Raw genomic sequence first — 16,952 nt, forward strand, 5'->3', positions numbered from 1 at the left:
TACCATCATAAACATGATAGAGGTTGCTTTTCTATCATTTGAAGATTTTTTATGGCTATTGAAAACTGAAAAAATTAAGAAATTCACACACTCCCAAATATATGTTATTCATTAACTCATTGCTGAACTAACGTTTTGGCACCCTCCTAAGACCTAAAACCGATCACCCTGTTGCACGATTACAAAAACTTGTAGAGTATTTGAGGTTTAAAAACACTTCTGAAGTTTGTCATTTTCACTTTTTAATTTCAGACTTCATTTTCCCTTACAAAAATGTATCAACCCCTACCAACATTTCCATTAATTATAATCCACATAATTTACATTTCCTGTTGCTGCAGTACTATTTTTCAGTTGTAGCATACTGGCTCAAATTAAGATCCTACATCGGCATCAATGCTTTGACCAAGTTATTTAAAGGCAGTGACTCAGCGCAACCAATGGCTATAGTGAGAGGTGTTGTCTTGTTAAGTGATGGGATAATATATATTTTTAAATCATTGAAAAAATATAGTCAATTATGAAATATGATTATGAAGATATTGATGCCAACCTATTAGGCCGTATACAAGCTCCATCATATACCAGTTTTGAGATACAATTTTTTAAAAGATGGGGTCAATAAGTTATTGTGCACACATTATCGATCAGAATAGGTGATTGGAATAAGTGTCATTTTACACAATAGTCTGTTGAACTCCAACACCATGATTGACAGTAAGCTTCTTTCCTGGGTGATCCATTAATAATGGTGCACATTCACAGTGCACCACTCATCCAGCCCTAGTTTTCTACACCTACGTATATTCAAATAAAATGCAAATAGTAAAATATAGCTGCAAGCAGCAATGTCTGGGTTCAGCTGTGGACCCAATGTGCCACTATCAGGACAAATTGGACACATTGCCCTAAATTAGCTACATCTGTGCTCCTTATCACGCTTGCCAAATATCAGAACTCAAAATTAAACATATCATGCAATATACATATTTTGGATGATTTTTTTATGATATTGACAAATTTTTCCACATTTTGTTGAGTTACAAAGTGGGATTGAAATTGATTTAATTGTCATTTTTTGTCAACGATCTACACAAAATACTTTGTAATGTAAAGTGGAAGAAACATTGACTTTTTTTGGATGAATGGAAAATCCTTTTGATTTGAGTATTCAACCCCCTGAATCAATACATGTTAGAAGCAACTTTGGCAGCGATTACAGCTGAGAGTCTTTCTGGGTAAGTCTCTAAAACCTTTGCACACCTGGATATTACTATATTTGCCCATTCATTCTTAAAACAAATTCTTCAAGCTCTGTCAAGTTGGTTGTTGATCATTGCTAGACAGCCATTTCAAGTCTTGCCATATATTTTCAAGCTAATTAAAGTCAAAACTGTAACACGGCCCTGCTGAAAAGTGGATTTGTCTCCCAGTTTCTGTTGACAAGCAGACTTAACCAGGGTTTCCTTTAGGTCTTTGCCTGTGCTCAGCTCTATTCCTTTTCGTTTTATCCTAAAAAACAACTCCTTAGTATTTGCCAATGACAAGCATACCCATAACATGATGCAGCAACAACCATGCTTATAAATATGAAGACTGGTACTTAGTGATGTGTTGTGTTGGATTTGCCCCAAACATAATGCTTTTGTATTCAGGACAAAAAGTTGATTACTTTGCCACATTTTTTGCAGTATTTAGTGTCTTATTGCAAACAGGATGCATGTTTTGGAATATTTGTATTCTGTACAGGCTTCCTTCTTTTCACTCTGTAATTTAGGTTAGTATTGTGGAGTAACTACAATGTTGTTGATCCATCCTCAGTTTTCTCCTTATCACAGCCATTTAACTCTGTAACTGGTTTAAAATCACCATTGGCCTCATTGTGAAATCCCCGATTGGTTTCCTTCCTCTCTGTCAACTGAATTAGAAACATTCTTGTATCTTTGTAGTGAATAATTGTTCACTCAAGACATTTCAGCTTTTCATTTGACTAAAAACATAATTCCACTTTGATATTATGGGGTATTGTGTGAAAAAAGATTTTAAATTCAGGCTGTAACACAACAAATTAGCTAGACTCGCATATAATATTGCCTTGAGAGAGCTTGGTCCATAGATGCTATATATGAAGTTTAATCTAGATCGGCCTAGCAGTTCTGGAGGAATTTAAAATGGCAAAAAAATCCATCATGGCGGACTTCATGGGCCATTTAGGAAAATTTGTTGCTTGTGAGGAGAGGGACATGAGTATCAAATTTCAGGACTGTGTCACACAGGGTGGGGCGAGGGGATTGACCTTTCCAAGTTTGCATTTTAAATAGATTGTTATAGTTCCACCATGTGGCCAATATGCATGGCATTGCATGAGAGGGGTGAGCCCTAAAGGAAATGATTAATCTCCTTGTTTCAACACAGAGAGAAGCAATGGTTTCTAGAGGCACTTCTACCTATATTTAAATATAATTCAAATAACAAACACGATTTGTCGATGCTCTCTCTCAAAGAGGAGGTCCTTCTAGGGAAGGGTTCATCTCTGTGTGTTAACAACATGAGAAACAGAGGTTTCTGGGAAGGGGGGGCAACTTCATGCTTTAAGCCCCTATCTTAAACAAGCTTGCATGTTAGGTCCCATTCATCCCTTGCGCCCTCAGCCAAGCTAAAGTTTATCAATGAGATTTAAATTAGCAACAAAAGTCTTTTGTCACAAATATCAATCCATGTCTGTATCTACACTGTTATAACATTGTTATTCATGGTTATAATAGGTGAGGTATTGTTAGTAGGGAAAATATCAGTTCTCATGCCAGTAAGAAATAAAGTGGTCACTTAATGTATTCTGACAATGAATTGAAAATGTTTCACAACACCAGTAATGCAAAATGCTTTTTAACATTATGATAAGAATTTAAGAATTTGTCCTCAACTGACTTGCCTAGTTAAATAAAGGTTAAATAAAATAAAACATGAAAGTGATTTGGGGATTCTTCATGAAGGGATTTTCAAGGACTACAGATGAAATATGAACATTCTCACACACTTTTGGCATAGGCAAGTTGCATCAACTCCATATATTTTGGCAAATTAGGCTAGACTATTCATCCTTGTGGGTCGGATTAAAGTTTGCAGTTCCGAGGACAAGATGAGGGCCACCTTGGTTTAAAAGTTGCCCTTCATTTGCATACAATTTTATCAATTGTCAGTGAGCCATGGTGTGCATTGTTGATCCAACATTGGAGGAGGACAGTGCTCCAGTCTAACCATTTTATCAGCGGAGGATAAAGTCAACCTTGGGATTTACAAGTCGACTAAAGAAGTGCTCTTGACCCGACCATGGTCATTGCCATCATTAAAAAATACATATATTTCAATCAATCCATAAAAATGTTGACAATTTTCAGCCCTGTTGCCATTCTTAAAAACATCTTTGGACCCAAAAACAAATTTAAACCATTTCAGCCTTCTTGCCCTCCTTTAAAAATATGTGGACTCATTTCAATTGGGCAAATTCTTTACCTGGACTCTGATAACTCAATTGTGGCAGGGCCTCTGACTTTCCCCCACATAGAAAATAAAATGTCTTCCGACTAGTAGGGAGTTGATTTTGTCCAGCTTGTGCCTTAAATGCTCTTCCCTTGTCTCTCAATAACTCAACTAATCTCCTCCCCAATCCCTGTCCCTTCACTCTTTTTTTAAAGTAAGTTGTATGGCATTGCTTTCCAAGACAGCGGTGAGAAAAGAGAGGTAAAAAAGAAAGTGAGAAACTCAGTGTTTTTTGCTAGGGTTGCCCCATTGTGGTGGGCCTGAATGGGAGGAAAATCTCTGGTTCCTTGGGCTTCATCCTTGAGTGAATCGGAAGAAAAGTAATCACCCCCATGAAATCAAAGTGTTCTCTATGGAAGGGAAGGACTAAAGCTGCTTGCTGGGCACCCCAGACCCCTCTCCCCCAGGCCCTCTCCCCTCTTCAGCCCAGGTCAGGGAGCCCTGTTACTGTTTTCCTCTCCTTCTTCCACCAACATGTACACTTTTACACACGCACACACACTAATTAGCCAGAGTGTCCCATGGGTGCGGGTTAAAGCAAAGAGAGTGAGGGGTCTGCAGGTGTCCTTGTGTGGACTAGAGGATGGATGGATGGATAAATGGACAACGCCAGCTACTGACCAAAAGGGGAAGACAAAGTGCCCACGCAGATGGAAAAGTGATAATAAGATAAAAGAGGAGGGCTTTTGAAAAAATACTTTGGTCCCAACAGCCCCAATATTGGTTTAAGTCCGTTTTCCAAACACAAAGTTTAGCAGAGAAAAAAAAGACTCCCTGTTCAGCCAGATGAAAAAGATTTAGCGACAGCACTCACCATGAATAATAATAAATTGAACACAGAAACAAAGGATCCCCACCAAAAAAAACATTTATTGTCATGTAAACTGATTCTCAATGAGTGAGCTTTCAATGTCTCACTGGTTAGATAATGTTTATCTTTTGCATTAATATCACACACTGAACTTTCACAAACAAGAGTTACAGAGGGTCAAAGATCATACCCCCAAAACATGCTAATCTCCCCTGCTATTGGTAATGGTGAGATGTGAAATGAGGGTATGATCTTTGACCCAAACATAATCTCTTTCTGAGTATTAGTATAAAATAATATAATTTCCCAATTTGTTAGACACTACAATATAGCTCAGTATTTGAAATATTTATTTTATAGAGTCATTATCGCTCATCTTTATCAAGTGATCCAATAATTCTGGACCCCACTACAGTGCCAAAATACTTGTTATTTTTTTTATCTCATACAATACCCCATGATGACAAAGTGAAAACATGTTTTTAGAAATTTTAGCAAATTTATTGAACATTTAATACAGAAATATCTCATCTACATAAATATTCACACCCCTAAGGCAATGCATGTTAGAATCACCTTTGGCAGTGATTACAGCTGTGAGTCTTTCTGGGAAAGTCTCTAAGAGCTTTGCACACCTGGATTGTAAAATATTTGCACATTATTATTTTAAAGATTCTTCAAGCTCTGTCAAGTTGGTTGTTGATCATTGCTAGACAGCCATTTTCAAGTCTTGTCATAGATTTTCAAACCGATTAAAGTCAAAACTCTCCTTCCGTGGCCTCCAATTGCTCTTAAATACAAGTAAAACTAAATGCATGCTCTTCAACCGATCGCTACCTGCACCTACCCGCCGGTCCAACATCACTACTCTGGACGGCTCTGACTTAGAATACGTGGACAACTACAAATACTTAGGTGTCTGGTTAGACTGTAAACTCTCCTTCCAGACCCATATCAAACATCTCCAATCCAAAGTTAAATCTAGAATTGGCTTCCTATTTCGCAACAAAGCATCCTTCACTCATGCTGCCAAACATACCCTTGTAAAACTGACCATCCTACCAATCCTCGACTTTGGCGATGTCATTTACAAAATAGCCTCCAATACCCTACTCAACAAATTGGATGCAGTCTATCACAGTGCAATCCGTTTTGTCACCAAAGCCTCATATACTACCCACCATTGCGACCTGTACGCTCTCGTTGGCTGGCCCTCGCTTCATACTCGTCGCCAAACCCACTGGCTCCATGTCATCTACAAGACCCTGCTAGGTAAAGTCCCCCCTTATCTCAGCTCGCTGGTCACCATAGCATCTCCCACCTGTAGCACACGCTCCAGCAGGTATATCTCTCTAGTCGCCCCCAAAACCAATTCTTTCTTTGGCCGCCTCTCCTTCCAGTTCTCTGCTGCCAATGACTGGAACGAACTACAAAAATCTCTGAAACTGGAAACACTTATCTCCCTCACTAGCTTTAAGCACCAACTGTCAGAGCAGCTCACAGATTACTGCACCTGTACATAGCCCACCTATAATTTAGCCCAAACAACTACCTCTTTCCCAACTGTATTTAATTAATTTATTTATTTTGCTCCTTTGCACCCCATTATTTTTATTTCTACTTTGCACATTCTTCCATTGCAAAACTACCATTCCAGTGTTTTACTTGCTATATTGTATTTACTTTGCCACCATGGCCTTTTTTGCCTTTACCTCCCTTATCTCACCTCATTTGCTCACATTGTATATAGACTTGTTTATACTGTATTATTGACTGTATGTTTGTTTTACTCCATGTGTAACTCTGTGTCGTTGTATCTGTCGAACTGCTTTGCTTTATCTTGGCCAGGTCGCAATTGTAAATGAGAACTTGTTCTCAACTTGCCTACCTGGTTAAATAAAGGTGAAATAAAAAATAAATAAAAAAACTGTAACTAGGCCACTCTGGAACATTTGAAAGTCGTCTTGGTAAGCAATTCCAGTATATATTTGGCCTTGTGTTTTAGGTTACTGTCCTGCTGAAAGGTTGAATTTGTCTCCCAGTGTCTGTTGGAAAGCAGACTGAAGCAGGTTTTCCTCTAGGATTTTGCCTGTGCTTAGCTCTACTCCGTTTATTTTAATTTAAAAAAATGTAATATGGTTCTAATTCAAGAAGTCTTGAATAACTAACTTTTTCCAAAGGAGTATTATAATTTTCTTTCAGCAGCAATTATTCGATAAAGCTCATTATGAAAATGAATCATGGTAAGGGTTTCAACATGCTGAATTGGGTTTAACTCGATCTTGTACTCTATAAGGATATGGGAGTGGATTAAAATATCCTAAATCTATGGTGGAGCACATTGGTTAAAAGTTAGTAAGTGTACTTTCTTACTTAGTCTTGAGCTAAGTGAACTTGGTCACACAAGGAAGAACATTTCTCTGCAGACAGATCCTATGTTTCGTTATGGGACTGCAGTATGGCGGCCATGTTGGATCCATGCCTCCACGGCTGTTTCCGTCTCCCAAAGGAAACTCTGAGGATGGAATTTCATTCACATTATAAGGATCAAAGCCATTGGTCATAGCCACTGGAATGTGGCTGAGGCACAATCAGATGGAACATCAGTCTGATGGTTTTAGGTTTGTGCAAAAAGGTTAGGTTTGTGCAAAACAATTAACAGGGATAGGCTATCCTGTATGTCAACTAATCAGAATTCCCTGCATTTCCACCTTCCATCCCTGTCGATGTCAAACTTTCGAGCCAGCATCTCCCACTCGTAGTCATCGAGGTGCACACACAGACCTTTCAGCACTTCCTGGAACTCCTTCTGGCTCACAAACCCCTTCCTATAAGGATCCATCTCCTCAAACTCCCCCCGCAACTCATCCAATGACAGCTTCACCTAGGCCAGTGTAGAGGGAGGGAAATAATGGCAGATTATAATATGTAAGGGTCGTTATCAAGGGTGTGGATACTGGTGTGATTAACCATACAATGAAAAGTGCTTTGAGCACCTGGGGTAAATTAAGGTTACTTGCGTAACCCCGGATCTCTGATATTATTTATTTATTTATTTAACCTTGATTTTGACAAAGAAGATGTATTGAGACCTATGTCTCTTTTCCAAATGCACCCTTTTAAAATACACATTAAACACAATATACATTAGAATACATCATGAGTGAGATATCTCACGTGGAGATTTGCTATGATCACCTACTCTTGGAAGAATCTATCAAAAGCATATGTTGGACAGTGGCGAATGAGGGGAGCCCCTCACTTTCATTATAAGGAGCCACTCTCGCCCTCAGGTTATTTTCAAACATGCTTTTCTTCCTCGCGCTCTTGCGATTAGGGGAATGAGGTGAGACATCTCACTCATAATATCAGATAACCAGGGATACGGAAGTAACCTTAAGTTCTCTTTCAATTATTTGTTTCGGTATCACAAAGATATGCTCTCTGAAGCCAGGGTAGTCTCAAAGATCAGCAACCCTCAGAGGTCCCGATAACTGAGGGAGTACACACCGAAAAGGTGCAGAGGCAACCAATTGGGACAAAACCTCAAAACAAAGTGTGGGGAAACCCAATACAAGGCACACACAATCTCAGTTTAAAACAGTGCCCAAGAGGTAAACTCCTCTGTAGGAAAGGGCCCTTCCATGCCCCTCTGAAGGCTGTCACCCTGGTCACTATAAGTCTATATAATAGCCCCCATGATCTGGCAGGATATCGTTGGAGAGAGAAGGGCCCACCCTCTTCCATGAGTGGTTGCCAATGAGTGAAGAGCCTGACACCCTCGCCTGACACCCTCGCCTGATACCCTCGCCTGACACCCTCGCCTGACACCCTCGCCTGACACCCTCGCCTGACACCCTCGCCTGAGCTCTCCTATCAATCCAAATAGATGAATACTGGACAACTATGAGGACACCGTTCTAGGGAAGGTGACAGGCGAAAAGCCATAGGCTCCAAGGTGCGATAATGAGAAAAAGTCGACCCAGGCCAAAGATGGGGTTAGGTACATTAACCTGACAAAACCCTGGGAAGACTGCAGACATGAACAGTGGCTAGCACAGCCCACGTATACGCTTAGGGACGCCAAGGGCAGTAGCAAAGCTAAAGATGGAAGAATATTACATCTCCATGCTTTTCAGCGGGTAGTAGCTGCTGTGAAAGGGTCTTATGCACAATTGACACTTCTCAGGACAAACTGAAGGCTTAGAGATTGGCCGTAAGCAAAGTGTCCCCCTCAGAGACAAAACAACAGTTCTGCATGAACTGTATCACTTTCTGGGCCATGAAATGACTTCACACTAGAACCGCAATTAGCCAACGCCCCCTGCCGTTTGATTTTGACCTAATTGCTCAGTGGTCAGAATTTTGCACCCTCTACAAGGGTTTTGCACCCTCTACAACCACTGTGATTATTATTATTTGACTCTGCTGGCCATCTATGAACATTTGAACATCTTGGCCATGTTCTTACATCAGTCGATGTAAGAAGGGCTATAAAAATACATTTGATTGATTGACTGATCCTGCTGCTCTGATTGGATGAAGCAAAGCTGTCTCCGTTCACTCGATCACTTCTCAAAGCATGCTTTGGTCTGATCATTTAGATGGCTGCTTCATCCTGTTAGCCTGCCACTATAATAAATAAATAGGCCAGGATGTTTGCTAGCAACCTATCAATACGCAGAAGCGCATTCTGACTGAGTCACAGCAAACTGCCGGTCTATAAACAAGGAGATAGGCATAATCCAGTGTTGTAGTTCGAGTCCGGTCTCGAGATCACACAATGAGTGTCTCGGGCCTGTCTCGGCCTCTGATACATTTTTACTCGATCTTGACTCGGTCTCAGACAATGAGGATTTCTTCGGAGACCAGCAGAGACCAGCCGAGTAATCAGCCCCCGTTTATTCCAATAATTCTAGCAAAACTATGTCAGGATGACATGACAGGCAGCAGACTGCATCAGGCCTTCATGGTTGAATTGCTGCAAAGAAACCACTATAAAAACAGACACCAATTAGAAGAAGAGACTTACTTGAAACACGAGCAATGGACATTAGACCGGTGGAAATATTTCCTTTGGTCTGGTGAGTCTAAAGTTGAGATTCTTTGGTTCCAACCGCCGTGTTTTTGTGAGACACAGAGTAGGTGAACAGATGATCTCCGCATGTGTGGTTCCCACCGTGAAGCATGGAGGAGGAGGTGTGATGGTGTGGGGGTGCTTTGCTGGTGACACGTTCTGTAATTTATTTTGAATTCAAGGCACACTTAACAAGCATGGCTACCACAGCATTCTGCAGCAATACGCCATCCCATCTGGTTTGCACTTTGTTGGGACTATCATTAGTTTTTCAACAGGACAATGACCCATTACACCTCCAGGCTGCGTAAGGGCTATTTGACCAAGAACAAGAGTGATGGAGTGTTGCATCAGATGACCTGGCCTCCACAATCACCTGACCTCAACCCATTTGAGATGGTTTTGGATGAGTTGGACCGCAGAGTGAAGGAAAAGCAGCCAACAAGTGCTCGGCATATGTGCGAATTCCTTCAAGACGGTTGGAAAAGCATTTCAGGTGAAGCTGGTTGAGAGAATGTCAAGAGTGTGCAAAGCAGTCATCAAGGCAAAGGGTGGCTACTTTGAAGAATCTCAATATAAAATATATTTTGATTTGTTTAACACTTCTTTGTTTACTACATGATTTCACATGTTTTATTTAATAGTTTTGATGTCTTCACTATTATTCTACAATGTAGAAAATAGCAAAAATAAAGAAAAACCCTTGAATGAGTAGGTGGGTCCAAACTTTTGACTCAAAAGTACCAGATAGCTCTCCGCCTTTTCCCTAAGATCCAAAGTAAAGAAACAAATTACTGTACCAACTGATCTCTAGCTGAATGGAGAGTGTTCTCCATAACAGAGCCAAGTCGTCTTTGCCATGTAGAGGGAAAAAAACGTCCAGAGTAAGTCCTGGAAACTTGTCCTCCCGTAGAGCCGCGTAGCTAATATGGTTAGTGTTCCCCTACCTTGTTGTACAGAGTATCAGTGCCCTCTGGTGGGAAAACTGGAGTGGCGCATACCAGAGCTGGCTTGAATGTGATAGTTCGCTCTATAGCAGTCAGAGGGGAAAAGGCCATAGGCAAGGGTAAAAGGGTCACAGGATGGCGAAAGACAGATTGCAGTCCTGCTCCATGTGTTGGTGAGACTGGAAGGAGAGATGACATGCAGACTTCTGTCCCTTGCTGAAAACCCGAGAAGATGCCTGGGGGAGAGCCTGAAGGAGGGAGGCAATCGGGGGGATCAAAAAGTGTGTCTCCTCCATTTTCTCATGTGAGCATGGTCACTAAAGTGAGCTGCTGCACAGAGAATAGGGTTCTGTCTAAACACAGCCTGCCTTTCACTGCTGCGAACTCTGAGAGGGGAAGGAGTGGCAACTGTTAAACCCAAAGTGAGAGGGTAGGGCAGAGAGCCGTTGGCCTTGCACTTTATCCTTCTCAGCCGCTAGGGCTACGCCTTAAGTTGTCCGACCCTTCTTACTTCCATTAGCAGAGTTAGGATGGCGGATCCTTGCTGCAGCTGTAGCATATACTGTAGACTGCTTCCTTACAGGTTTGGCCTGGTTCAGGGGCCTAGCCTGAGTCTTGGCAGACTGCTGCGTCACAGGGGATCTCAGTCCCCCATGGCCAGCTTGTTGCCCCCTCCCAGCTGTGAGGCTGGGGCGAGATGCAGGAACCAACGGGCTGCCATGGGGCCTGTGTCTGTGTTGCAGGCAGAAGAGGGAGTGCCTTCCTCCCTTTCAGCGTGGGCTAACCGAGTCTTAATAGCTAGCCGTGAAGCTAACTACTAATAGAGACTGAGAAGTAGAACATGATTTTTTTACACAAAACAAAAACCTTCAGGTTAGTACTCAAACTCTCGACAGGTTCTGAAGACCTACACTGCATTGAAATCATTAACGGTTCACTTGTGAGCAAGTAAGCAGGAAAACAGGTATGGAGTCGATCTGAGGAGAACTAGAGAGTAGTGCTGAGAAGTGAGAATAACGTCTCCAACAAATAATTGAAAGAGAACATATATTCAGCATGGGAGAGTAGGAAATGTGGGGAATCGGTGTCTAAGTAGGTTATATGTGTGTGAAAATGATTTAATCGCAGATAAGAAATGTAACTTGTTTAGTATAGTCCGTTTGTAACTGTACTCAGTACTTGTAGCTGTATAGTCCGTTTGTTTGTGTTTTTGGTCTTGGGTAGCTTAATGTTCCGGTTGGTAGCGAGTTAGTACTCACTCACGTGGCTGCTAGCACCTTCATGAAAAGAGGCATGCTATTATGATTTTCTAAGTTGTGAGAATTCCTGGGAGCAGGCAATGTTGAAAAGTCATCTTTAGACATGCTGTACTTTTCTTAAATCTAGTTTTGTAATTGAGTAAAACAAGCAGACAACAATTTTGTTGTTGTTGCTGTGAGCCAATGGGATAACCTAGGTAACCTCAGGTTGTTTTCCCCACATACAGGGGAGGTCTAGTACCAACTGGGACTATAGAATGATATTTGCTTCTGAAGATTTTGGAAGCATCTACATATATACAGTAAGTCTTATAAATGGTTTATGGTGTGCAGAGCCGGTGGCCTAGTGGTAAATCTCCTGGCTCAAGACACATATACAGTATGTAGCCTATACCACTCTCCCCACCAGAGATAGAGTTTCAACCCCAGCTCCAACCCTTCAAGCTGTTTGTCCAGTCTGTATCCCCCTCTGTCATTTCAAATCTGGAAAATATGTGGAATTCAACTCTCCTTTTAAAAAGGGGTTATAAAGGCTTTGTTAATCCTTAAAAGTTGTGCTTTGTTTAAAGTGTGGTGATTATTATTATCATGATCACAGGGAAGGTATTAGGGAAGAATGTTGATCCGAAATGGGGAAGTTGGGAGGTTCCCTGAGAGTTGCAGCAAAGCCGAGTGGCCTCCCCCTCCAATTTCACGAGTGGGGATATGGTGGTAGGGAGACAGGAGTGGAGGTCTTCTGGTTCTCCCACGTGAAGGACAAAGCTCTCTCTGCTGGGTGAGTGTGAGCAGCAAGTCCCTCTAGGAAACTCCCATGGCCCCCTGTTCTCATACCCACCCAACAGCCATCAGTCACACACACACACACACACACACACACACACACACACACACACACACACACACACACACACACACACACACACACACACACACACACACACACACACACACACACACACACACACACACACACACACAGTGCTGTAACCTTAAACACGCTCCCAACTGAGCTCACATTAGACAGATGCGGGTAGCACAGTGTTGTGTGTGTTGAAGGCGATAGGGGCTTACCCTTGTTTGTTTTGTAAGTCCCCTCTACCCCCGCTCTTATCTTCCCAACCATGTCCCCTTACCCCTACCTTGGCACGCACGCCGTCTGCAAGTGTGTTAGACACACAGTGGAGCTTTCTGGAGCATTGCCGGAGATTCTCATCCCTTTTCTTCAGGGGGCTGCGCATGGCATTGGGAAAGCACGAGGACTTGGGAGAGTAGCCAAAGTGGCGCGCAAGCTGCAAGAAATCAAAGGTAATCAAAGTGACCCAAAGATGTCGGATCTCCCCCCGGCTCAATTCGGGTGGATGTCAAATCTGCAGGACGAAAAGATGAAAATAGAGTAGGGAGAGAAAGAACAACAGAGTGAGAAAGGGATGGAGAAAGAAGAGAGGGACAATTCCCACTACATATAGATGAATAACTACTATCTCACAGGGTTTAAGGGTCCCTTTTTGCTTTACCCCCCCCCCCCCACCACCAATAACAATGCCAAAACTTGGCAGCCAACCCAGCACATGAGCAAAAGTTTGCCATCAGAGAGCAAACAGCTATCTTAGGCCTTGTTGGCGTCGACCGGAGGCCAAAGAATGGGAAGCACTATGAAGGAGCAGACATGAATGGGTCTGTAAGAAATGTACAAACAACAACAACAAAAAACATGTCTACGCCGTTATACTGCCTGACTCTCAGCTCCATGAGAATATGTTATTGATGAGTAAAGAAGCCCTTTGAAGAAAAACAGATTTGACCCAGATCATTTAACTATTCATTATTCTATTTTATATAGCCCATGTAGATGGATATATGTGAGATATAACATGTTTTCAAGTGACAAAGCCTAATATATATATATAAAAAAGCTGAGTTGAGTGGAAAATATTACAGAGAGCGGGAGTATCTCAGAAGAGAAAGCTTTAACTGGCTAGATGTGGTATATTAGCTGCGGACCTGCTGGATTCGGACTAAGTTGTTGTACTAAGACTCTGGAAGGGTAGGGTGAGGGTCCCCCTGCCAAGGGATGAAGGCTTTACCCTTTTGCAGTTGGCACAACCCTCAATATGCTCACCCGCACTGAGAACCCCAATGCCACGAGATTATGCAAATCCATGGAGATGTTCTATTCAACATTACCTCTATTTAGTGCAGGCACTGGGATATTCCAGCTAAAAAATGAATAGACAGAAGGAGGGAAACGATATAAAGGAGAAAACAAGTGGGAAAGGGTCAAAAGAAGACTCAGATAAATGAATAATACATTTTTTGGAAATGATCCCCAAACTTTGAAAAAGTGTCCCCAGTCTCGTAGTCTTTGTCACTCTTCTTTGGCAGTGAGATTCTGAGAGACATGGAGCCCAATGCAGAGCAGAGCATGACATGGGAACACCAAAACAAGCGTGCAATACGCCTTAGAAAATGGTCTGCCTGTGCTCTCAAGAAAAACAAAATCATGCTTTGGTTTTTCATGGGAAAAAAAGAGCAGGCTTGTTAACTCCCACAATTAAGGCATCATTTGCCAGGAGACAGTGCTGCTTCTGATGGCCATTGTTTTTGTGGTCAACAGGTCTCCAAAGCAACCCTCAGATCAGTGCCTATGACTGTGTGAGTATCGCGAGGGTGGCTTTGGTTATCATGTGGTGCCACAACAAGGGGCACTTGTGTTACGTGGAGAGGCAGGTTTATGTGACATCTAAGAAGTACTAAAAATGAATCAGTTGATTTGACACGGTGGTAAGACAAAGAGCACAGAGTTATGCATTCCATAACTCTGTGACACTATCGACAAATACTCCCCGGGACTGGGAGGAATATAATGCATTTTGAGTCATTTCCCAAGACATTGCCTAAAGAATAATATAATTCAGAAGTGAAAACGTTCAGATTAAAAACATTTTTGTTATAGACTTTAATATCATTATGTCTAAACACCAACCAATTATTCATATTTTGACTTATTTCCTTCCATCCAAGAGCTTAGGTAAAACATTATGAATGAAAACTAATTTTGAATTACAATGACTACTCAGTTCTGTGGAAATATAGATGAAAATCATGTCTGTAAAATGGCAAATTACTACTTTAGATAACAAAGCACAATATTTTCAGTTGCATCAAAGTTGAGGGTCTAAATTAGTTTTGCAACTAAACACATTGTGTGGTTGACTCGGCTATTGTAGTTGCAAAGTCAAACTTCAATACCTACAGAATTCACACACATCATTTTTTTTAAATTAATCTTATAGTGAACAAACTGCCTTGGTTAGTATAGTATTCCATGTCAGCTCAACATGTTTTAGTCCAGCAAACTTAGACATTTGAACAGTTACATTTTTCTTTGTTTTACAGTGAAGCAAAACAATATAAGCAAATTAAAAGAAACATTTCACATTTTAGGAATGATCTTTGTGTTCAAGTGTGTGGTGCAGCGTCATTACAGTCCCTGGTAAGATTCCAGACTGTATCACATCCGGCTATGATTTAGAGTCCCATAGGGGGGAGTACAATTGGCCCAGCGACGTCTAGGTTTGGCCGGGGTAGGCCGTCATTGTAAATAAGAATTTGTTCTTAACTGACTTGCCTAGTTAAATAAAGGTTAAATAAATATAAATAAATTAACATAGTTGTGATTCCTGGGTCTTTACCGTCATATTTAGGGCGTCATCCCTTTACCAGTGAATTGAAATTAGGTGTGAATATATGTTCATGTATATTCACATACAGTATATACTGTACAGTGATATAATGATCATATTATCGACTGGTTGGTGACCACTGCTCTAAACTAAACTATACAGGTAACTGCAAAAATAATGCCAACACTTGTGTAAATGAGGAATACAAAGTACATAAATACAGTTGAAGTCAGAAGTTTGAATACACCTTAGCCAATTACATTTAAACTCAGTTTTTCACAATTCCTGACATTTAATCATAGAAAAATTCCCTGTTTTAGGTCAGTTAGGATCACCACTTTATTTTAAGAATGTGAAATGTCAGAATAATAGTGGAGAGAATGATTTATTTCAGCTTTAATTTATTTCATCACATTCCCAGTGGGTATTTGGTAGCATTGCCTTTAAATAGTTTAACTTGGGTTAAACGTTTTGGCCAGACTTCCACAAGCTTCCACAATAAGTTCTTCTGACAGAGTTGGTGTAACTGAGCGGCCTTTCAGGTTATGTCGATATAGGACTCGTTTTACTGTGGATATAGATACTTTTGTACCTGTTTCCTCCCGGCTCTTCACAAGGTCCTTTGCTGTTGGTCTGGGATTGATTTGCACTTTTTGCACCAAAGTACGTTCATCTCTAGGAGACAGAACGCGCCCCCTTCCTGAGCGGTATGACGGTGTTTATACTTGCGTACTATTGTTTGTACAGATGAACGTGGTACCTTCAGATGTTTGGAAAATTGCTCCCAAGGATGAACCAGACTTGTGGAGGTCTACAATTGTATTTCTGCGGTCTTGGCTGATTTCTTTTGATTTTCCCATGATGTCAAGCAAAGAGGCACTGGGTTTGAAGGTAGGCCTTGAAATACATCCATAGGTACACCTCCAATTGACTCAAATTATGTCAATTAGCCAATCAGAAGCTTCGAAAGCCATGACATCATTTTCTGGAATTTTCCAAGCTGTTTAAAGGCACAGTCAACTTAGTGTATGTAAACTTCTGACCCACTGGAATTGTGATGCAGTGAATTATAAGTGAAATAATCTGTCTGTAAACAATTGTTGGAAAAATAATTGTGTCATGCACAAAGTAGATGTCCTAACCGACTTTCCAAAAATATAGTTTGTTAACAAGAAATTTGTGGAGTGGTTGAAAAATGAGTTTTAATGATTCCAATCGACCTCAACTGTATATACAGTGGGGAGAACAAGTATTTGTACATTTTTATCATAGGTACACTTCAACTGTGAGAGACGGAATCTAAAACAAAAATCCAGAAAATCACATTGTATGATTTTTAAGTAATTCATTTGCATTTTATTGCATGACATAAGTATTTGATACATCAGAAAAGCAGAATTTAATATTTGGTACAGAAACCTTTGTTAGCAGTGACAGAGATCACACTGCAAAATCGGCAGTGTATAAAATACTTGTTCTCCCCACTGTATATATAGTTGAGGTCGATGAGAGATGAGACAGGCCTGTAATTTTCATCATAGGTACACTTCAACTATGACAGACAAAATGAGAAAAAACATCCAGAAAATCACATAGTAGGATTTTTAATGAATTTATTTGCAAATAATGGTGGAA

Source organism: Oncorhynchus kisutch, linkage group LG7 (assembly GCF_002021735.2).
Source record: "Oncorhynchus kisutch isolate 150728-3 linkage group LG7, Okis_V2, whole genome shotgun sequence".
Taxonomy (NCBI): domain Eukaryota; kingdom Metazoa; phylum Chordata; class Actinopteri; order Salmoniformes; family Salmonidae; genus Oncorhynchus; species Oncorhynchus kisutch.